Here is a 23,462-nt window from a genome sequence, read left to right on the forward strand (position 1 = left end):
TCCTTAGCACGACCACGTCAGTGAGGATCTACTGGGATCCCAGACACCAGGGCATCGATGGTAATGAGACGGCAGACGAAGTTGCAAAGGAATGCGTTGGACTGGCGAATGAAAGATCAGAAAACGTTACTGTCTTCCTTAGAACGCTCCAAAGTGAACTGGAAAGACGGGCCGACGCACGAGCCAAAAGCAGATGGAGAAGAACTTCCACAACCTGCAAATTTTCAAAAATCATGTGCAAGGAGCGCAACGTTAAACTCAGTCACTACGTGCTGCATCTTCCAAGGAAAGACTGCAGACTGTTAGTGGGAATTCTTACAGGTTACTGCCTTGCTGTGGCACAAGCAGTCAAACTGGGCATTACCGACAACGCCAGATGCCGGAAATGAATCCAATTGAAATCTTAGAGCATCTCATTTGCAAGTGTCCGGCCCTAACAAGGGCAAGAATAAACAAGAGAGAACGCTATAGTCGAGTTCCCCGACTATCTGATACCCGTTACTCAGCTAGTAGAAGTGCGAAGGAGAGTCGGTTTGTGGGCGTTAGAGTGGGCGTGGCAAAAAGTTTTTTTGCAAATCGATAGAAATTTACAAGACTAATACAAAAATGAAACACAATCGAAACATTTCTCAAAAGTGTGGGCGTGGCAGCTTTGGGCGGTTTGTGGGCGTTAGAGTGGGCGTGGCAAAAAGTTTTGTGACAAATTGATAGAAACTTACAAGACCAATACAAAAATGAAAAAATATTAAAACATTTTTCAAAAGTGTGGGCGTGGCAGTTTTGGGCGGTTTGTGGGCGTTAGAGTGGGCGTGGCAGCATGATTCGACAAACTTGCGCTGCGTCTATGTCCCTGGAGTCTGCATGCCTAATCAACTTTCTAGCTTTTGTAGTTCCTGAGATCTCGACGTTCATAAGGACAGACGGACGGACAGACAGACGGACGGACAGACGGACATGCCCATATCGACTCTGCTATTGATCCTGATCAAGAATATATATACTTTATATGGCCGTAAACGCTTCCTTCTGCCTGTTACATACTTTTCAACGAATCTAGTATACCCTTTTACTCTACGAGTAACGGGTATAACTACCTAGGTTCTGGCATTTCTAGAAGATGCCTCCAGGTAGAAGCCAGGCAAACTACTTGCCTTCGCGAATAATACCTCGATCCTAAAAGATTTCGAAAACCGCGAAAGCATTCTCAAGGTCCATAAAGAAACATTCGGACAGCTATGGGCCATATTGGCCTATGCGCGGCCCGTGAGGGCCTTCCGACCTAACCTAACCTAACCTTGTATCATTTTCTCCACGCTAGATTCTACCCCACCTGCCAGGATAGACCAGACAAGCGAGATTTTTTATGCTACGTTTAGCATTGACGGGCGGCATGTTCAGTTTGCTGCTTGTCGCAATGTGAGAGAGAGAGGCCAAAAATCAGTCTGAATGTGCACACGACGCTGAACGCCCGCCGCCGGTCTAACTATCTATTTTTTTTATACACACACACACACTCACACGTACTGTACATAATCATAGCTTAAAGTAAATCAGTGAATAATTATAACAATTGAAATTAATTCTACTGTGTGTTTTACTCTTGCCGGGAAACCCCTCATACAATGTCACAGCTTCATAATTCACTAAAAAGAATGACAAAGCTTCTAAGCTATAACATTAATATTAAAGATGAAATTATTGTGTATGGCAGAATGACTTTAGATTTTTCGAGAGTTAAATTTCCTATCAAAAAGTCGGAGTTCGGATCGGAGTGGGCGGATAAGCTTGATACTGTGGGTCCACTGGTCGCTGCTGGCGGAGTTGGTCGAATGCCCAGAAGAAGAAGACGTCGGGTCTTTGATGCACTGAACTTTACTTTATTTCGTCGCAGCTTGGATTAATATTAACTTAAAGCTAACAAAATAGTCCCGCGGGACCGCGGAGTGATGAACTTGAAAAGCGAAAGCTTTTGCCGCTCAAACTGCCGTCTACATTGCCGTCTACGTGCCGTAAACATTGCGGGCACGTTGCCCCCGATGGACGCGGGCGATCGTTGGGGACTGAAATGGACATCGGACGAAGTGCAGCGGGCTGGCACCCTCGGCGTGTCGGAGGTGGCATTGTCAAAGCGGATCGAATCGGATCATGGAGTAGGGTGTGGTGGTTCCCTCCACACTTCTTGCATCCCTCTTGGCTGCGGAAGTCTCCTCCTGAGTGCTGACGGGCGAGGCAGTTATTAATAAGTATTGCTCGAAGGCGCTTTTCAGCGCTTAGTTTGTGGAACTCTTGCACTTCCGAAGAGGATGGATTCCCGGGCAGCAGTAGGATTGAATACCTCGAGTTCGTCTGCTGTCCAAGGACAGGGTGGCACGACGACGAGGAGCCATTCTAAAACATTTTTTCTGTTTAGAAAATAAAGCAAATCAGGGCGTAGTATTGGCATACTACACCTTGGCGCCAGAGTGGGGAAAGAGCCCTAATCCCTAGGAAGTGGAACTCCGCAGTAGGAGTCCAATACATCGATCGGATCAGGCGTACGATAAATGTACTACCGCTGTAAAGACTAATCTGCTGAGCAAATTGGATGAGAAGGCGAGACAGGCTACAGTCGTAAAGGAGAATTATCGGATGGCGTTCATCATAATGTCGGCCCCTGGAGGCAGTGAGGCGGCCGCATGCCGTATTGGTCTTGAATGGAAACATATTCAGTAACGGACAGGACACTGAAAAGTGCCTTTTATCTGCCAGATGCTTTTGGCCGTATTGGTGCAGCCCAATGGAGATCAGAGTTATTTTTGCTTCTCGGATTTCTTCACTAGTGGGGCGTGAATTGGGCGGGATCGAGCCCTAGCGGCAGCGCTTTAGGAAACGTGGAACATATGTCAGAACTCGAAACCTTGTCCAGTTTGGAAAAACGTATGAGGCTGTCGATAGACGGGCCCTTGACAAAATGCATTTTGACCGCGCGCTGCTCTAGCTCTGTCACTAGATGAGTGTCGCTTTGTGCTGACCATAGCTCTCGTGGCCCTTGCAGCTACTCTCGTCAGTGCCACCAGAGATAATTACCTGCCAATTCATGAAGGGATACGTCATGACTGGCTAGATCGGTGGAGTTTTGTTCAGATTGAGCGTGTGCCCAACTGGTGTCTGTGAAGAGGTAAAACTCTGCGCAAACGCAGATGGTGATCGCATGTGGAGGGCCTGCCGTTGCCAGTTACGCAACAAGTCAACGCGTACTATCGGCAGTTCGAAAGCAAGGAGAAAGGCAGTTTAGAGACTCTGAACTGGAGAAAGAGAGTTCGGAGACTCTGAAACTGGAGAAAGAGAGTGCGGAGACTCTAAACCTGTAGAAAAGAGAGTTTGAAGAGACAGAAGGCTGAAAGGTGAATAACGGTACAAGTTGAACTTTGGATCGGGCCAACGGTAAAATCGTGGACTTTGGATCCGGAGACTGGAGACCAAAGGGATGAACCGTTAAAGGGGGCCTATATAAGCAGGCCGAACGGTGGAAGCTGGACACAGTCAAGGAGAACGACGTGAAGAAACGAGATCAGCAGAGGAGCTACAGCCGTGGTAGTCAATAAGGAGCAAGTCGCTACGTCAAGACGTTCGGGACAAGGAAAGTCTCCGAATTGAGACGCAGGTAGCTGAGGTGCAATACGACGAAGGACGGGTAGTCCGGAAGCATTCAACAGGCGAAGCCAACCCAAGGAAGGACTATGTAGGAGACCGCGTACTTGAACCCGGCGATAGCCTGGTGTGTTCGTGCGATCCGAGCAGGCGTGGTACCGGCGCCACCAGTCCGAACAGACGTGGGGTTGGCGTGTTGCTGTTCCACCAGGCGTTTGCCTTGGGGATCGCAGCCGTTAGCTGCCGTGAGTCTGCGTACGACAACAATTCTCAGCCCAAGTGACGAGCGCCCAACATCGACGGTCCGCGCCACTCAGCACGACGGGAGCGGCGAGACAGAGACAGAGGCAGGAGGCCGCTGGACAGAACATCCAGCACTACGACGGGAGAGCAGAGACGTCCCGGTAATCATACCGCATTGTAAAGCTAAGTACGAATAAAGACCCAAGCAACGAAAACTGCAAGTGTCATTACTGGTAACCGAATGATTACGTTATAATATAAATTTGGTGTGACGAACCCACAAAAATCTACTGAGCTACCCGCACGTATTCCGTAGCGAGCAGACCAAACAAAATCAGTTCGTTACATGTCGCATTCGTGATCTTTGCAATTCTGTTTGCCACAAACGTGGTCCAGTTGCAAGCAGGCTTTCGTAACCAGGCTAGAACAATATTGGAATCTGTCCAGCAGTAGATATCTGAACTGGCAATTGGCATATGCGGACTGATTTCTGTCACCATTTGCGACATCAACACGGCACCACACAGTTCTAGCCGGGGAAGGGATACGGTTTTCACCAGATCCACTCGTGTTTTGGCTGTAAGCAGACAAGTCAAGATCTTTTGACCCATCTCGACGTGCATGTAGATAGCCACTCCATAGCCCTTTTGAGACGCCTCACAGAATCCGTGATGCTTTCTGGTTACCTCATGCTGATATCACACCCATCTCGGAACGCGAATGTGGTTGAGGTCGGAATACTTATCTAAGAAGGATTTCCACCTCGGACTCATTTTGGTAGGAAGTTTATCGTCCCAGCCTTAGTCCTGCAACCAAATCCCTCGCATGAACATTTTGGAACGGATAATGAACGCAGCGAGCCACCCGGCAAGATCGAACAACCTAGCGATTTGGGAAAAATCTTTGTATAAAAGGGTTCCGAAGCTATTTCAGGAGCGACGAAATAGAATTGGTCGGAATACCGAATAACGAGCGTTTAACTATGCTTTCGACGTCGATGTCGAGGAACTTTCTATGAAAAAGGTTATCGGACGCCGGGACGTCTTTCAGTACGCCGTTGTGGTTTGATGTCCACTACCTCAACGGAAACCCGGAGGCGATTCGGACGCAGCTGACCCCTAAAGTAACGGTTTGCGATTTGAAGTCTCGGATATCTTCTTTGTTTTGGAAGAGAATTCTTTGAAAGAGGGTATGCTTTTAATACATTTTTTTATTGTCCGCACTGAAGACCCTTTGAAAATACCGCCACTTCAGGATCTGGATCGTTAGATCGGACTGTAGGACTGGACCAGCAAGAAGAATATTATTTAAGGTGGTTCTATTAGCCGACAAACATAAACGGTTAAATACAACGCGAAGCTTTGTAGTGGTTCTTTTGGTCTTAACTACCGCATGATGAGAAAGATGATAAGTCGGAGAATTATAAGTCGATGGAACTTCTTTCATATGACCCATACTCCTGGATCCCGCTGTCATAATGCTCTTTTGGGGGAAAAGTCTCTTTTTAAACGATTTTCGTTTAAAAAAAACTGAGCTAACGCAATGTACCTCGAATACCTCACAGAACGGGAGCATCACCACGTACATCTTTCTTCGTAGTTTACATGAAGTTCCTTTCACAATAAGAATCAGACTCTTTTACCATCTTAACTGGTAGATCCTCCACCTCCCAGAACTTGCTGAGAAGCGCGTCGAGCGAATCAGGTTCGCCTATTGGGTGCACCAGAGTCGTGAAGGATGGGACCCGATTCGGATTACCATAAGAAATCGGCCCCGTTAGTACCCACCCGAAAATAGTTTCTTGACCCAGGAGAGAGCCACAAATATTATGTCGGGTACCATCCATCATTACGGACGGTAAAATGTCAGCCCCGATTAATACATCAATTTGAAAGCTCTCAAAAAAGGTAGGATCTGCCCAGCGGAGAGCATCCTCATAAGAGGCCGAGGAACGCCGTGGTGTGGCGGACTAGGGCCGAGGAGCGGCTGAAAGACGTCGGGAAGCGCCGGGCGATTGCCGACGAGCGGATGAAGAACGCCGTGGAGCGGCGGTCGAGAGCCGAGGAGTGGCTGGGGCCACCGTAAAGTGACGGACGAGGGGCGAAGAACGTCTGAAGAGTTCCGCTGGCTGTGGTTCTGCGACCGGTACATCCGCGGGGTTTTCGGACATTGGCGCGTGTGGACGCGAACTCAAGCACGCTTCGATCCTAGCTAAAAGCGTGGACAGCTCTTCGAATGTGTATTTACGCGTGGCCGTATAATTGTAGAACAGAGTCTTGAAACTCTTGACGCCACACCCACAAATGTCTTTCCATTGTCCTACTGAACCTGACGGGGGCATCCTCTTCGGGATACAGAACAGGCGAAAGCAGCAAGAAATTTCTCAGTCGTGAGGTAGTGAGCTAAATGAATGGTCTTGGTGGAGAAGCACACAAATACCAACACATACCCTTTTGTAATAAGGCAGGCTGGTCCGTTCTAGAAGGGTCCGGCATAGTCCATACCGGTATGGGTGAAGGGACGCGAGAAGGACGCCCGTTCCTTGGGTAACCTTTCCATGAGTTAAGTATGCAACTTCTTTTTGTGAAGTAGGAAAGTATGAGACGCTCGGCCGACGCAATCTCAGTAGACGAAGCCTTGATCTTTCGCGCGCGCTGGAGAAAGCGACGAACGAAAGCGAGGACTCGCAACGCCTTGTCGAGGGTGGAAAAACGCTCTAGAATATCTTCCGGGGGCGCCTCTACCATGGACCCAACCTCAACTCGTATATAAATGGCGGCGCCATACGCCTTCAAGTGTGGTTGGAATGCGACCCAGCGGGGAATGCGGATCTGATCGAGCGCCCAGTAATTTTCCCGGAAGTCATTCCCCGAGGTCAATTCTGGAGGAGTGAAGAAAAATTCGTCAGACGTCGCCCTAAACCGCACGCCGAGTGTTTTGGCCGTGCTCTCTGCGTCGGTTACGAGAAAATCAGCACGAAGGAGATTGTCAGTCTGGATGTCTGCCAAATCGCCTTGCAATTGGACGTCCACTTCCTATGTGGGAACCCCGCTGAACCCAGGGCCTCCTGGAGCTCTCGGATGCCTACTTGCGCCTCCGTATTTCAGTCTGCCCCAGCGAGCATGTCGGATAATCTGACTCGCCTGCGGATACCTCGACTCTTCGTCTTCGACAAGCTGTTGTAGAACCAGTACCGCCAGGAATGGAGCACAATTGATCCCGAAGGTTACCGCCTTTAGTTCGTAGTCGCGGATTTCCCCATCGGAATTGCGAAACAGATTGTGCTGGAGAGGATCATGCTTGGGATCTACCCAAATCTGCTGATACATCTTCTCGATGTCGGCATTAAAGGCGAACTTAGAGTATCGCCACTTTGGGATTTGAATAGTAAGGTCGGACTGTAAGACCGGCCGCACGTAAAGGATGTCATTTATACTGGTCCCGATTGCGGAAGGGCTAGAAAATTGAAAACTACCCGCACTTTAGTAGTTGTATTTTTGGGGTTGAGAACGGCATGATGTGGAAGATAGTACGTGGCGGAACTGCTCGTCGTAGTTCCGGCTGCGGTCTCTAACTGTACCCCAGGTCTGGAAGGCGATCGACTCGAAAAAAATTACACACCTTAGTGACTTGACCGGTCACGGTTTGGTTTAGGCCGGACACTTGGGCCTGGATAGTCTTGAAAGGAAGTCGGATTAAGTTGAAAAGCTGTTCAGTACTGAAGATTTCTTCGGACCCAGGGTCAATTAGGGCTCGCTCTTGGAAGTTGAACCCCAAATGGGCAGTGCCCAGTAGAACGGCTCTTGAACCGGAAACGAAGCATACTTGCACATCTGAGGGATTCTCTGAGGCGCCCGTGCCTTCTGAAATAGGTGCAGGCCGAGTCCTGGCTGTCGCAGACGAACATGGAGCGGTCTCAAAGGGATTACCGCGGTGTAGGAGGGTGTGATGCCGGCTGTGGCATGTGAAAAAGCTGTGGGCACTAGTGCAATCCCGTTGCTGGTGCCCTCGTGCAAAACAGTTCAGGCAGATCTTCCTTCTCTTGATGTAGTCGGAGCGACCATTTAGATTCATTTCGAGGAACCGTGGACATAAGCGAATAGGGTGGTTCTCCCTGGAACAGAAATCATACCCCTTGGGGGCTGAAGCCACGCTGGTCTCGTATGAGTTGAGCCTGCACAGTGGGGCATTCGCAGTTGCTGATCTCGGCGGAAATTGCACCGAAACGCTAGGCCGGACTTCGTCGACGGCCTCCAGAGTACGATGGCGCTCGGTCAGGAACGCATCCATCTTATTCCAAGTTGGAACTTCGGCCTTGTTGTGGATGGATTGCTCCCACAAGAATAGTGTGGTTTTGGAAAGCTTTTGCGGACACCATAAACACCAAGAGGCAATCCCAAGCCTCGACTGGAATGGGGAACGCCTTTAAGGCTGTCAAACAGCTTTGAATTGTGCTCTGTAGGTCTCTTAAGGCAGTCCCGGACTCTTGGTGGACAGTTGGCAGGCTGTGTAAAATCTTCAAGTGACTGTTAACCATAGCGATCCGTAAGGCCTCGCCACGCGGAACTAAACCCTTCATTCGTCACCATTCGTCTTGGCAAGCAGGTGAAACAACCTTTCCACCGTTGTGAGACGAGGATTTTGGACATATATGAAAAGGTCTCGGAATGTGGGCCACCAAAGATAATCACAAGCGAAAACTTCGGTGTCCACTGGTGTAGACGACACCCTGTCGTCGAAGGTGTGTGAACCCTGACAAAAGCTTGAGTGGACTGAACGGCCGCCTTTTCTATTTTCTCCTAAAGATTGGCATCTCACCTCGAGTACACAGAATAACAGTAGCTGTATTTGTCGACCTGAGTAGGCCATTGGTTGCGTGGATTTTGCAACCAAGTCGGTCCGTGCCACCATAACTGGCTATCGGCTAGATCTTGGAAAACTCCTCTACTTGCCAGGTCTGCTGGATTATGCTCATATTGAACATGAGACCAATTTTCTGTTTTTGTGGTCTGTGCGATCTTCGTCACCCTATTGGCTACAAATGTGGTCCACTGGCACGCTGGCTTGCTTAACCATGCAAGCACTATCGTGGAGTCCGTCCAGCAGTAAAGTTCGGAGTTGATCGTAGGCATCTGCGGAATGATGGCTGCAGCCATTTCGGAAAGCAATAACGCTCCGCACAGCGTCAGTCTTGGGAGCGAAACCGTTTTGACTGGTGCTACCCGGGTTTTCGCGGTTAGGAGTTGCACCATAATGGTGCTGCCAATTCTACGCGGACATATATTGCCGCCCCATAAGCCTTTTGCGATGCATCGCAAAAGCCATGATGCTTGACCTTGAAATCTGGATGAAACGAGAGCCAGCGTGGAATGCGTATCTGCTCTAAAACCGAATTACTTCGGAGAAAATTAAGCCATCGCTGAAAAATCTCATTTGGAATGTTTTCGTCCCACCCAAGCTCCTGTAGCCAAATCTACTGCATGAAAATTTTAGCTAGAACGATAAACGGCGCTAACCAGCCTGCAGGGTCGAACAATTTGGCAATTTGGGACAGGACTTGGCGTTTTGAAAAGGTCGTTTCAATAGCCAACTCTGGCGGAACGAAGAAGAATTCGTCGGAGGTTGCCTTCCTTTTGGTTGGAGGTCCATTTCCTCAATGGAAATCCGGCGGAATTCAGAGCGTCTCGGAGCTCTGGCTAGAACATCATCCACATACATGCAATTTCGAATGATATTGCTAGCTTTTGGATGGCTGAGTTCTACCAGGCCAGGAAAGGCGCGCAATTGACTCCAAAGGTTACTGTTTTCAATTCGAAATCTCTGATTTCCCCTCTATTGTTACGGAAAAGTATTCGTTGGAAAGGAGTGTGCTTCGGATCTACCCAGATCTGCCCATACATTTTTTCGATATCGGCGCTGAACACGTATCGGAAATAGCGCCACTTCAGAATTTGAATGGTCAAGTCGGACTGTAAGACAGGGCCAGCATGAAGGATATCATTTAAACTGGTACCATTCGATGAAGGGCTGGAGGCATTGAATACTACACGGAGTTTAGTAGTTACGCTCTCCGGTTTTAAGACGGCGTGATGTGGCATATAATAGGCGTTGCAATCATGGGTAGGAATGCTTTAAGTCAAGATATTCCTGGATCACCGAAGGCCTCATCTCTTTTTAGACGCTGCTCATTTCCTAAAAGCTGAGCCAATGCGAAAGACCTAGAGATGAAAGAAAGACCGATATGTTCTGGATCGCGAAAAGGCAGAGTAACGACATATTTGCCGCACTCGTTTCTCGTGGTCGTTTGAAGGAAATTCTTCTCGCACATGGAATCGGATTCTTTTACCAACTTTGTTGGTATATTCTCCACCTCCCAAAATTTTGTGAGTAGTGAATTATCGTACGCGTGGGAGATCTGCGTCGAAAAAGAGGAAATTCTGCTTTGTGCTGAGGCTGACACTGGCCCAATTAGTACCCAGCCGAAAATGGTCTCTTGCCCCAAGAGAGAGCCACAGATGTTGGTTTTTGCTCCACTCAGAAGCACCGAAGGCAGAATGCCGGCTCCGATAAGGACATCTGTTTGTGCGCTCTCATAGAATTTTGGATCCGCCAGTGGAAAATCGGGAAGATCCCGAAGGAAATTTTGCGGAATTGGGTAGGAAGGCAGATTTCCGGCTAGTTGAGGGAGGACATAGGCCGTCGTCTCCAAATGCAACGCGGGCCTAGTCGGAGATCGGATGGTGAAACTGCAGAGCTTCTTGGACCGAGCGGCTACTGTTTGGTTTAAGCCTGAGACTTGGGCTTGAACCACCTGGAATGGCAATCTATTTAGATTGAACAGTCGCTCGGTTATGAATGTTGCCTCTGATCCGGAGTCGATCAGGGCGCGTGCCTTAATGTTAGTGCCAAGATGGGAAATATTGATTACGGCAGTGCCAAGAAGGATAGCTCTTGAGCCCGTGGCGAAATAATTTTGAACACCAGCTTGCTCATTTGGAACGAAATTGGCGTGATTAGCAGAAATTGGCCTTGCAGGATTTGAAGGGCTTGAATTGCTGGAAAAGGGGTTGTTCGGTGCAACAACGTGTGATGCCGGCCACGGCAAGTAAAACAATTCTGCGTACTATTGCACTCACGAAGCTGATGTCCCTTTGAAAAGCAGTTTAAGCATAACTGCTTCCGTTTAATGTAGGCTGACCGGTCGTCAACCGACATTTGGAGAAAACGCGGACATACACGGACAGGATGGTTTTCCTTGTTGCACAAGTCGCAACTTTTCGATTTTGGAGCCACTTTCGTCTCATAGGAATTTAGTTTTCTAGAGGGCCCACTTGAGTTCATCGCTTTGGAGTGTGACTGACTTGGTACGGACGGTCTTACATCATCGATGGCCTCTAGGGTTTGATGACGTTCTGTGAGGAAGGTGTTCAGCTCTACTTATGTCCCATAAGAAGAGAGTTATCTTCGGGAGCTTGGATGAACACAGATATACCAGCAGGCAGTCCCAGTTCTCAGTGTTGATGCCTGACATTTCTAAGGCAGTCAAGCAACCTTGAACAGTACTTCGCAGTACCTTCAAGGCCGCCCCAGATTCCTGTGGTATCGACTGCACATTAAACAGTATTTTCAATTGACTGTTTAACAATAATCGTTTATTTTCGAAACGCTCTATTAGGTTTTCCCACGCAGAGCGGAAACCCTCGTTGGTGAGAGGCGAAATCGAAACGATGTGCGCGTTGTCACTTGTTTTGGCATTTAAATGGAATAATTTTTCAATCGGAGTCAGCCGTGGATTATTGACATAAATGGCTGTGAAAAGATCCCGGAAAGACGGCCAGCGAAGATAGTCGCCTACGAAAACTTCTGTATTGCATGGAGGCAACCGACAGCCAGAGGAAATGTAGGCCTGTGGCGCAGCGTTCGCGGCTGGAATGGACTGAGACGTGCCCTGCTCGATTTTATCAACGAGCTGGGCAATACACCTTTCATAGACTGAATAGCAATAACTGTATTTAGCCCTAAGAATAGGCATGTTGCCTGCTGCCGCTTCGCCTGCTGACACAAGGCACTCTGAGCAGATGTCGAATTCCAACCTTGTCCCATAGGGTTCGGACCTGGTCGCGACGGACGCTAAGCATCGTGACGGTTGGAGCTGCGGATTCAGGAGTGTTGATCTGAGCCTCAAATTAACTTAAGCGGTCAGAAACCGAAATGAATTTGGCTAGCGCTAGATCGGAAGCAGCCATACTTTTAGCTGTGCGCTGTACTGTGGCTTTGGATGGAGTGGCACAGTCGTCGTAAATCTGCGCAGGCGTTTTCACCGAAATGCTTGGGATTATTGGACTCTTGGGCCCTTGTGGTGAAAAAATAGACCTGGGTTTGTCAGCGGACAATTTCTTCTTATCGTCCCCGATGGGCATAATCACGGAGCACGGTCACACTTTTGAAAATGTGGACAGATTCCTTAGACTGCACTTAATAAATTTAAGCTTGCCGCCGTGAACGGTATAAAGCAGCGGAAAAAGACCGTATAGGATGTAACGAGTGAGAAAGTGGTGTAAAGTTTACGAAGTGGATACGCCGTAGTTTCGACTAATTGGACAGGTGACTCGGAGTGAACAGCGAATTGTATAAATGACCTGTGATTTATGGTAATTAGGTCCACCTGATTTACGGTTGGAACACTTGGAATGTGAAACACGGTGAAAAAAAATGTTTATTAGAACGTAGAAAATTTTATTTTTTTGTTTACAACTGGAAACGGAGAAAATTGGAATGGTGGAATTGGAATCTTTTCTCCGAGTTGTAAGTACTTCTAAAACAAACACAAATTAATATCCAAGCAATACAGGAAAAAATATTTGTCGGGTGAACGACTTATATTTGGCGGTCGTATTATTTATTTATGGATGAAAAAATTATTGTCTCGTAGTTTTTTTAAATTTTTTGAAAATTTAAAAAAAAGTTTAATAAATATTAAAAATTTATTTGTTAAAAAAAAAAGAAAAAAAAACGATTTTAATTTATTGCTCGGAAATTGATTTGGAAATTTATGGAAAAAATTGATGGAAAAAAAAACGCCTTTTCCGCGTCGGCATTTGGAATAAATTTTATTTGTGGTTTGGATTTGCCGACGGGAAACAATTTACACTTTGGTATATAATTAAAAGGAATGCAGATAATATGCGCAATGTGTGTCGGTAATATATGTGGATGTAATATATGTAATGTATATGTGATAAATGTGGATGTAATATATGTAATGTATATGTGATATATGTAGATGTAATATATGCAATGTATATAGATGTTGTATATGTTGATGTAATATATGTTGATGTAATATATGGAACTGGCGGGTAAATGTTTAATTAATATTTTATTTGGAATGGCCAGAGGGTATGTGTTGTTTGTTTCGTTATTGTATTCTTCGATAGCAAAGCAAATAGTATTAAGTGGACTGCGGAGTTAAAGCAAAAATGTGTTGCGAAAAGAATTTGGCTTGCGTTGGACACAGTGAAACAAGAACAGAATTTTTTCCACTTTTGGCAGAGCTCTGGACTTAGTAATATATGTAATGTATATGTGATAAATGTGGATGTAATATATGTAATGTATATGTGATATATGTAGATGTAATATATGCAATGTATATAGATGTTGTATATGTTGATGTAATATATGGAACTGGCGGGTAAATGTTTAATTAATATTTTATTTGGAATGGCCAGAGGGTATGTGTTGTTTGTTTTGTTATTGTATTCTTCGATAGCAAAGCAAATTGTATTAAGTGGACTGCGGAGTTAAAGCAAAAATGTGTTGCGAAAAGAATTTGGCTTGCGTTGGACACAGTGAAACAAGAACAGAATTTTTGCCACTTTTGGCAGAGCTCTGGACTTAGTAATTTTCACTGAACTTGGCACAAATTATTTTCACTTTTTCACATTTGGAATTTTGCACTTTTCGGACAATTCGGAAATTTGGACTTAGAAATTTTCACGAATGAGGGTGAAAGGAGAACGATGGGTAATATGGCGACGCCCGTAGGAATAAATAAGTACTTTTCTTTAATTGCCTTTTGTCTGAGAAATCCGTTAGATTTGACAATAAATTTTACAGCAAATTGAACGAAATTGGATTTTCGAACCAGACCGGCAATTAAAAGGAATGGAAATTTCGTACTTATCTTGTAATTTGTTCGCTGGTGGAAAAATTTGAAAATCCAGGTGATCTGGCTCGAATGGATCAAAATTTTGGGTGTGATGGGGGTTGCTGTCCTGGAATTTTCAAAATCGGCTGAAATAGAAAACACTCGAAAGGGCGAACACTTGACTTTTCTTAATTGCGCGGGCGCGACCGGGCGTATGTTTATTCGTTAGTAATAGTTTTTACACTGAAGTTTATTCTAATTAGCTAGGTTCTCCCAAGCTCAGCGGAGACTCCTTGGAGACTCTGTGGTGAAGAGCGAGAGAGCGTAAGAGGGAGCGGAGCAGGTGACAGTCCAAACCCCGTAACTTGGACATTCCGCCCCCCTTGCAATCACTGGGGTTGCATCATAGCCATCCTACAGCAGGCTGCAGGCACCGGACACGATCCACCCAAAAACAGTTTTCTGGGCGACCGGCATTCCCTCATCGAAGGTCATGAATCCGGATTGGATGACCTTTGGATAAACATCTGCTCCCCAGACCATGGAGACGGTAGCAGGACGATGGAACTGGTCATCAGCCAGCATTATGTCCCGGAACTTGGACACCACTGTGTCGCTCAATGCCCGGACAGGTGTGCGGATCCGCACACTGGGCTCGATCTTGAGCACGACCTCCAGCTTCGTGTTCGCGTCGACCCTGGAGCGAATCGTCGTCGTGCAGACCTTCTCGTCGCCAACATTGGACATCGGAAGCGTAAAGGCTGACGCCAACGAAGCGTCGATGCAGCTCATGGGGGTGCACGGATCGATGAGTGCTGCGGTCTCAAAGGTCTTCGTCCCGGTCTCCAACATGACCAGCGCTGTCGGAAGGATGTTCACGCTGTGGCGTTGCAGCAGCGACGAGAGCGATGGGCCTGGCGTGGTCGATTCCGGGCGTCGTGGCGGTGAACGCTGGGACGAGGCCGAAGCTGCTTGCCGGGTTGGCACCGGTTGGAGACGCGAGCGCGACGACGAGCTTACCTGCTCGTGCATGTGGAGCAGCGTGTGGTAGGATTGGTCGCACTTCTTGCAACGATCACCGCTTCGGCAGTCTCCCGTGGAATGCTCGTGAGCGAGGCAATTGGCGCAGTATTTGTTAATGAGGACTGCTCGCAGACGCTTTTCAGCGCTGAGCTTTAGGAACCTCGCGCACTTCCGAAGAGGATGGATACCGCTGCAGACTCGGCAACGGTAGGATTGAATACCTCGGGTACGTCTGCTCTCCAAGGCACGAACACTGCGTGCGTTTTGTTGACGAGGGGCCATGCTGCGCGTAGTTGAATGTCGAAAGGAGATCGAAAACGAAATAAAAAACAATGGATGATTAGTGCTAGTGAACTACAACTAAGGACGAGAGGAGCGCCTATTACTGTGGAGATTCGGAAGACTCCGTCGGCAAAAGCACCACTTTTGCCACTGGACGTTTAACAACTCCACGTGCAGTACGGATATTTACTACACGGACGTTGCCGTCGGCTCCTGGGAAGACAGACTCAATTCTGCCGAGCCGCCACTCATTAGAGGGTAAGTTGTCGTCCTTGATGACGACCATGTTATCGAAGCGGAGATTTTTGGACGGGGCCTGCCATTTAGTGCGCTTGTGGAGTTCTTTGGGGTACTCTTCTTTCCAAAGCACACGGAACTGCTGATGGAGAGCTTTCAAATGCTGCCACCGATTAAGAATGTATTTCGTTACTCCCTTTACTTCGGGTTCCACCGTGGACATAAGGGGTCCCCCGACAAATCTGTCGGATCCTCAGACATAGGAGAGAGCGGCCTGGAGTTAAGGCACGCTTCTGTGGAGAGCTCTTCGATCGTGTATTTTCGTGTGGCAGTGCATTTGTAAAATAGCGTCTTAAAACATTTTACGCCTGCTTCCTAAAGGCCTCCCATATGGGGTGCCCCCGGAGGAATAAATTGCCATTGCATCTCTTGATGACTTTAGGCATTCGTCACCGACTCTTTTACGGCTTGAAGGAAATCGCGGGAAAGCAGGGTGGCAGCGCCAACAAAGGTTTGACTGGACTTGACGTGGACACCCTCTTCTGGATACAAAACGAGCGAAAGCGGCAAGAAACTTTTCGGTCGTTAAGTCAGAAGTAGGCTCCAAATGGATGGCCTTGGTGGAGAAACAAATAAAAACTAACACATACCCCTTTGTAATAAAACATGCTCTTTCCGTATAGTTCTTTATATCGAACGAACCGGCGTAATCGATGCCAGTATACGTGAATGGTCGGGAGAACGATGCTCTTTCTTTGGGCAGGACACCCATCAGTTGGCTTTGCAACCGCTTTTTGTGGATCACACATACTTTGCACGAATTTACTACTGCTTTCATCAGGTTCTTAATTCTCGGAATCCAGTATTTCGACTGGATGAGTCGCACCATTAACTGGTTAACACCATGGAGAGTTATGCGATGAGTGAAATTCGCAAGGAGGCGAGAAAGGAGGCAGTTATACGGAAGAATCACTGGATGCCGTTCATTGTATTGAAGGCTTTTGGAAGCCACCACATGGCCGCACGCCCTGATCAGTCCTTGCGGATCTAGGAACGGGTTCATGCTTAGGATGGCACATGAACTTGGCACTGGACGCTTTTCACTTAGGCAGTGATATTCCACAGGGAATTCTCTGCGCTGAGTGTTCGAAATTAGGAACCGCTCGGCGGCGGCGATTTCAGTGGCCAGCAAATGCACATCAGATGGAGATGTCTGCTTCCTGTACCGCTGAATGAAGCGATGAACATAAGCAAGGACCCGTAGAGCTTTCTCAAGCTTGGAGAAACGAGCCAACATTTGTTCTGAAGGAGCTTTTGCGAGATGAACTTTCAGAGCACGCTTCTCCAGGTCGGTCACCGGAGCGTTGTCGACCTGAGTGGGCCATTGGTTGCGTGGATTTTGCAACCAAGTCGGTCCGTGCCACCATAACTGGCTATCGGCTAGATCTTGGAGGAAAACTCCTCTACTTGCCAGGTCTGCTGGATTATGCTCATATTGAACATGAGACCAATTTTCTGTTTTTGTGGTCTGTGCGATCTTCGTCACCCTATTGGCTACAAATGTGGTCCACTGGCACGCTGGCTTGCTTAACCATGCAAGCACTATCGTGGAGTCCGTCCAGCAGTAAAGTTCGGAGTTGATCGTAGGCATCTGCGGAATGATGGCTGCAGCCATTTCGGAAAGCAATAACGCTCCGCACAGCGTCAGTCTTGGGAGCGAAACCGTTTTGACTGGTGCTACCCGGGTTTTCGCGGTTAGGAGTTGCACCATAATGGTGCTGCCAATTCTACGCGGACATATATTGCCGCCCCATAAGCCTTTTGCGATGCATCGCAAAAGCCATGATGCTTGACCTTGAAATCTGGATGAAACGAGAGCCAGCGTGGAATGCGTATCTGCTCTAAAACCGAATTACTTCGGAGAAAATTAAGCCATCGCTGAAAAAGCTCATTTGGAATGTTTTCGTCCCACCCAAGCTCCTGTAGCCAAATCTACTGCATGAAAATTTTAGCTAGAACGATACACGGCGCTAACCAGCCTGCAGGGTCGAACAATTTGGCAATTTGGGACAGGACTTGGCGTTTTGAAAAGGTCTTTTCAATAGCCAACTCTGGCGGAACGAAGAAGAATTCGTCGGAGGTTGCCTTCCTTTTGGTTGGAGGTCCATTTCCTCAATGGAAATCCGGCGGAATTCAGAGCGTCTCGGAGCTCTGGCTAGAACATCATCCACATACATGCAATTTCGAATGATATTGCTAGCTTTTGGATGGCTGAGTTCTACCAGGCCAGGATAGGCGCGCAATTGACTCAAAAGGTTACTGTTTTCAATTCGAAATCTCTGATTTCCCCTCTATTGTTACGGAAAAGTATTCGTTGGAAAGGAGTGTGCTTCGGATCTACCCAGATCTGCCCATACATTTTTTCGATATCGGCGCTGAACACGTATCGGAAATAGCGCCACTTCAGAATTTGAATGGTCAAGTCGGACTGTAAGAGAGGGCCAGCATGAAGGATATCATTTAAACTGGTACCATTCGATGAAGGGCTGGAGGCATTGAATACTACACGGAGTTTAGTAGTTACGCTCTCCGGTTTTAAGACGGCGTGATGTGGCATATAATAGGCGTTGCAATCATGGGTAGGAATGCTTTAAGTCAAGATATTCCTGGATCACCGAAGGCCTCATCTCTTTTTAGACGCTGCTCATTTCCTAAAAGCTGAGCCAAAGCGAAAGACCTAAAGATGAAAGAAAGACCGATATGTTCTGGATCGCGAAAAGGCAGAGTAACGACATATTTGCCGCACTCGTTTCTCGTGGTCGTTTGAAGGAAATTCTTCTCGCACATGGAATCGGATTCTTTTACCAACTTTGTTGGTATATTCTCCACCTCCCAAAATTTTGTGAGTAGTGAATTATCGTACGCGTGGGAGATCTGCGTCGAAAAAGAGGAAATTCTGCTTTGTGCTGAGGCTGACACTGGCCCAATTAGTACCCAGCCGAAAATGGTCTCTTGCCCCAAGAGAGAGCCACAGATGTTGGTTTTTGCTCCACTCAGAAGCACCAAAGGCAGAATGTCGGCTCCGATAAGGACATCTGTTTGTGCGCTCTCATAGAATTTTGGATCCGCCAGTGGAAAATCGGGAAGATCCCGAAGGAAATTTTGCGGAATTGGGTAGGAAGGCAGATTTCCGGCTAGTTGAGGGAGGACATAGGCCGTCGTCTCCAAATGCAACGCGGGCCTAGTCGGAGATCGGATGGTGAAACTGCAGAGCTTCTTGGACCGAGCGGCTACTGTTTGGTTTAAGCCTGAGACTTGGGCTTGAACCACCTGGAATGGCAATCTATTTAGATTGAACAGTCGCTCGGTTATGAATGTTGCCTCTGATCCGGAGTCGATCAGGGCGCGTGCCTTAATGTTAGTGCCAAGATGGGAAATATTGATTACGGCAGTGCCAAGAAGGATAGCTCTTGATCCCGTGGCGAAATAATTTTGAACACCAGCTTGCTCATTTGGAACGAAATTGGCGTGATTAGCAGAAATTGGCCTTGCAGGATTTGAAGGGCTTGAATTGCTGGAAAAGGGGTTGTTCGGTGCAACAACGTGTGATGCCGGCCACGGCAAGTAAAACAATTCTGCGTACTATTGCACTCACGAAGCTGATGTCCCTTTGAAAAGCAGTTTAAGCATAACTGCTTCCGTTTAATGTAGGCTGACCGGTCGTCAACCGACATTTGGAGAAAACGCGGACATACACGGACAGGATGGTTTTCCTTGTTGCACAAGTCGCAACTTTTCGATTTTGGAGCCACTTTCGTCTCATAGGAATTTAGTTTTCTAGAGGGCCCACTTGAGTTCATCGCTTTGGAGTGTGACTGACTTGGTACGGACGGTCTCACATCATCGATGGCCTCTAGGGTTTGATGACGTTCTGTGAGGAAGGTGTTCAGCTCTACCCATGTCCCATAAGAACAGAGTTATCTTCGGGAGCTTGGATGAACACAGATATACCAGCAGGCAGTCCCAGTTCTCAGTGTTGATGCCTGACATTTCTAAGGCAGTCAAGCAACCTTGAACAGTACTTCGCAGTACCTTCAAGGCCGCCCCAGATTCCTGTGGTATCGACTGCACATTAAACAGTATTTTCAATTGACTGTTTAACAATAATCGTTTATTTTCGAAACGCTCTATTAGGTTTTCCCACGCAGAGCGGAAACCCTCGTTGGTGAGAGGCGAAATCGAAACGATGTGCGCGTTGTCACTTGTTTTGGCATTTAAATGGAATAATTTTTCAATCGGAGTCAGCCGTGGATTATTGACATAAATGGCTGTGAAAAGATCCCGGAAAGACGGCCAGCGAAGATAGTCGCCTGCGAAAACTTCTGTATTGCATGGAGGCAACCGACAGCCAGAGGAAATGTAGGCCTGGGGCGCAGCGTTCGCGGCTGGAATGGACTGAGACGTGCCCTGCTCGATTTTATCAACGAGCTGGGCAATACACCTTTCATAGACTGAATAGCAATAACTGTATTTAGCCCTAAGAATAGGCATGTTGCCTGCTGCCGCTTCGCCTGCTGACACAAGGCACTCTGAGCAGATGTCGAATTCCAACCTTGTCCCATAGGGTTCGGACTTGGTCGCGACGGACGCTAAGCATCGTGACGGTTGGAGCTGCGGATTCAGGAGTGTTGATCTGAGCCTCAAATTCCCTTAAGCGGTCAGAAACCGAAATGAATTTGGCTAGCGCTAGATCGGAAGCAGCCATACTTTTAGCTGTGCGCTGTACTGTGGCTTTGGATGGAGTGGCACAGTCGTCGTAAATCTGCGCAGGCGTTTTCACCGTAGTTTCGACTAATTGGACAGGTGACTCGGAGTGAACAGCGAATTGTATAAATGACCTGTGATTTATGGTAATTAGGTCCACCTGATTTACGGTTGGAACACTTGGAATGTGAAACACGGTGAAAAAAAATGTTTATTAGAACGTAGAAAATTTTATTTTTTTGTTTACAACTGGAAACGGAGAAAATGGAATGGTGGAATTGGAATCTTTTCTCCGAGTTGTAAGTACTTCTAAAACAAACACAAATTAATATCCAAGCAATACAGGAAAAAATATTTGTCGGGTGAACGACTTATATTTGGCGGTCGTATTATTTATTTATGGATGAAAAAATTATTGTCTCGTAGTTTTTTTAAATTTTTTGAAAATTTAAAAAAAAGTTTAATAAATATTATAAATTTATTTGTTAAAAAAAAAAGAAAAAAAAACGATTTTAATTTATTGCTCGGAAATTGATTTGGAAATTTATGGAAAAAATTGATGGAAAAAAAAACGCCTTTTCCGCGTCGGCACTTGGAATAAATTTTATATGTGGTTTGGATTTGCCGACGGGAAACAATTTACACTTTGGTATATAATTAAAAGGAATGCAGATAATATGCGCAATGTGTGTCGGTAATATATGTGGATGTAATATATGTAATGTATATGTGATAAATGTGGATGGAATATATGTAATGTATATGTGATATATGTAGATGTAATATATGCAATGTATATAGATGTTGTATATGTTGATGTAATATATGTTGATGTAATATATGGAACTGGCGGGTAAATGTTTAATTAATATTTTATTTGGAATGGCCAGAGGGTATGTGTTGTTTGTTTCGTTATTGTATTCTTCGATAGCAAAGCAAATTGTATTAAGTGGACTGCGGAGTTAAAGCAAAAATGTGTTGCGAAAAGAATTTGGCTTGCGTTGGACACAGTGAAACAAGAACAGAATTTTTGCCACTTTTGGCAGAGCTCTGGACTTAGTAATTTTCACTGAACTTGGCACAAATTATTTTCACTTTTTCACATTTGGAATTTTGCACTTTTCGGACTGGATGAATATTTAAATATATTCGGAAATTTGGACTTAGAAATTTTCACGAATGAGGGTGAAAGGAGAACGATGGGTAATATGGCGACGCCCGTAGGAATAAATAAGTACTTTTCTTTAATTGCCTTTTGTCTGAGAAATCCGTTAGATTTGACAATAAATTTTACAGCAAATTGAACGAAATTGAATTTTCGAACCAGACCGGCAATTAAAAGGAATGGAAATTTCGTACTTATCTTGTAATTTGTTCGCTGGTGGAAAAATTTGAAAATCCAGGTGATCTGGCTCGAATGGATCAAAATTTTGGGTGTGATGGGGGTTGCTGTCCTGGAATTTTCAAAATCGGCTGAAATAGAAAACACTCGAAAGGGCGAACACTTGACTTTTCTTAATTGCGCGGGCGCGACCGGGCGTATGTTTATTCGTTAGTAATAGTTTTTACACTGAAGTTTATTCTAATTAGCTAGGTTCTCCCAAGCTCAGCGGAGACTCCTTGGAGACTCTGTGGTGAAGAGCGAGAGAGCGTAAGAGGGAGCGGAGAGCAGGTGACAGTCCAAACCCCGTAACTTGGACATTCCGCCCCCCTTGCAATCACTGGGGTTGCATCATAGCCATCCTACGGCAGGCTGCAGGCACCGGACACGATCCACCCAAAAACAGTTTTCTGGGCGACCGGCATTCCCTCATCGAAGGTCATGAATCCGGATTGGATGACCTTTGGATAAACATCTGCTCCCCAGACCATGGAGACGGTAGCAGGACGATGGAACTGGTCATCAGCCAGCATTATGTCCCGGAACTTGGACACCACTGTGTCGCTCAATGCCCGGACAGGTGTGCGGATCCGCACACTGGGCTCGATCTTGAGCACGACCTCCAGCTTCGTGTTCGCGTCGACCCTGGAGCGAATCGTCGTCGTGCAGACCTTCTCGTCGCCAACATTGGACATCGGAAGCGTAAAGGCTGACGCCAACGAAGCGTCGATGCAGCTCATGGGGGTGCACGGATCGATGAGCGCTGCGGTCTCGAAGGTCTTCGTCCCGGTCTCCAACATGACCAGCGCTGTCGGAAGGATGTTCACGCTGTGGCGTTGCAGCAGCGACGAGAGCGATGGGCCTGGCGTGGTCGATTCCGGGCGTCGTGGCGGTGAACGCTGGGACGAGGCCGAAGCTGCTTGCCGGGTTGGCACCGGTTGGAGACGCGAGCGCGACGACGAGCTTACCTGCTCGTGCATGTGGAGCAGCGTGTGGTAGGATTGGTCGCACTTCTTGCAACGATCACCGCTTCGGCAGTCTCCCGTGGAATGCTCGTGAGCGAGGCAATTGGCGCAGTATTTGTTAATGAGGACTGCTCGCAGACGCTTTTCAGCGCTGAGCTTTAGGAACCTCGCGCACTTCCGAAGAGGATGGATACCGCTGCAGACTCGGCAACGGTAGGATTGAATACCTCGGGTACGTCTGCTCTCCAAGGCACGAACACTGCGTGCGTTTTGTTGACGAGGGGCCATGCTGCGCGTAGTTGAATGTCGAAAGGAGATCGAAAACGAAATAAAAAACAATGGATGATTAGTGCTAGTGAACTACAACTAAGGACGAGAGGAGCGCCTATTACTGTGGAGATTCGGAAGACTCCGTCGGCAAAAGCACCACTTTTGCCACTGGACGTTTAACAACTCCACGTGCAGTACGGATATTTACTACACGGACGTTGCCGTCGGCTCCTGGGAAGACAGACTCAATTCTGCCGAGCCGCCACTCATTAGAGGGTAAGTTGTCGTCCTTGATGACGACCATGTTATCGAAGCGGAGATTTTTGGACGGGGCCTGCCATTTAGTGCGCTTGTGGAGTTCTTTGGGGTACTCTTCTTTCCAAAGCACACGGAACTGCTGATGGAGAGCTTTCAAATGCTGCCACCGATTAAGAATGTATTTCGTTACTCCCTTTACTTCGGGTTCCACCGTGGACATAAGGGGTCCCCCGACAAATCTGTCGGATCCTCAGACATA

At 47.1% G+C, this 23,462-nt stretch overlaps 2 pseudogenes; both read right to left on the reverse strand.

Moving 5' to 3' along the window:
• Positions 1-8,687: 8,687 nt before the first annotated feature.
• On the reverse strand, positions 8,688-12,293 carry LOC122756495 (annotated as a pseudogene).
• Positions 12,294-15,866: 3,573 nt separating this feature from the next.
• LOC122756496 lies at positions 15,867-22,201 on the reverse strand (annotated as a pseudogene).
• Between the last annotated feature and the right edge of the window lie 1,261 nt (positions 22,202-23,462).

This window comes from Drosophila santomea, chromosome 2L (genome assembly GCF_016746245.2).
Source record: "Drosophila santomea strain STO CAGO 1482 chromosome 2L, Prin_Dsan_1.1, whole genome shotgun sequence".
Taxonomy (NCBI): domain Eukaryota; kingdom Metazoa; phylum Arthropoda; class Insecta; order Diptera; family Drosophilidae; genus Drosophila; species Drosophila santomea.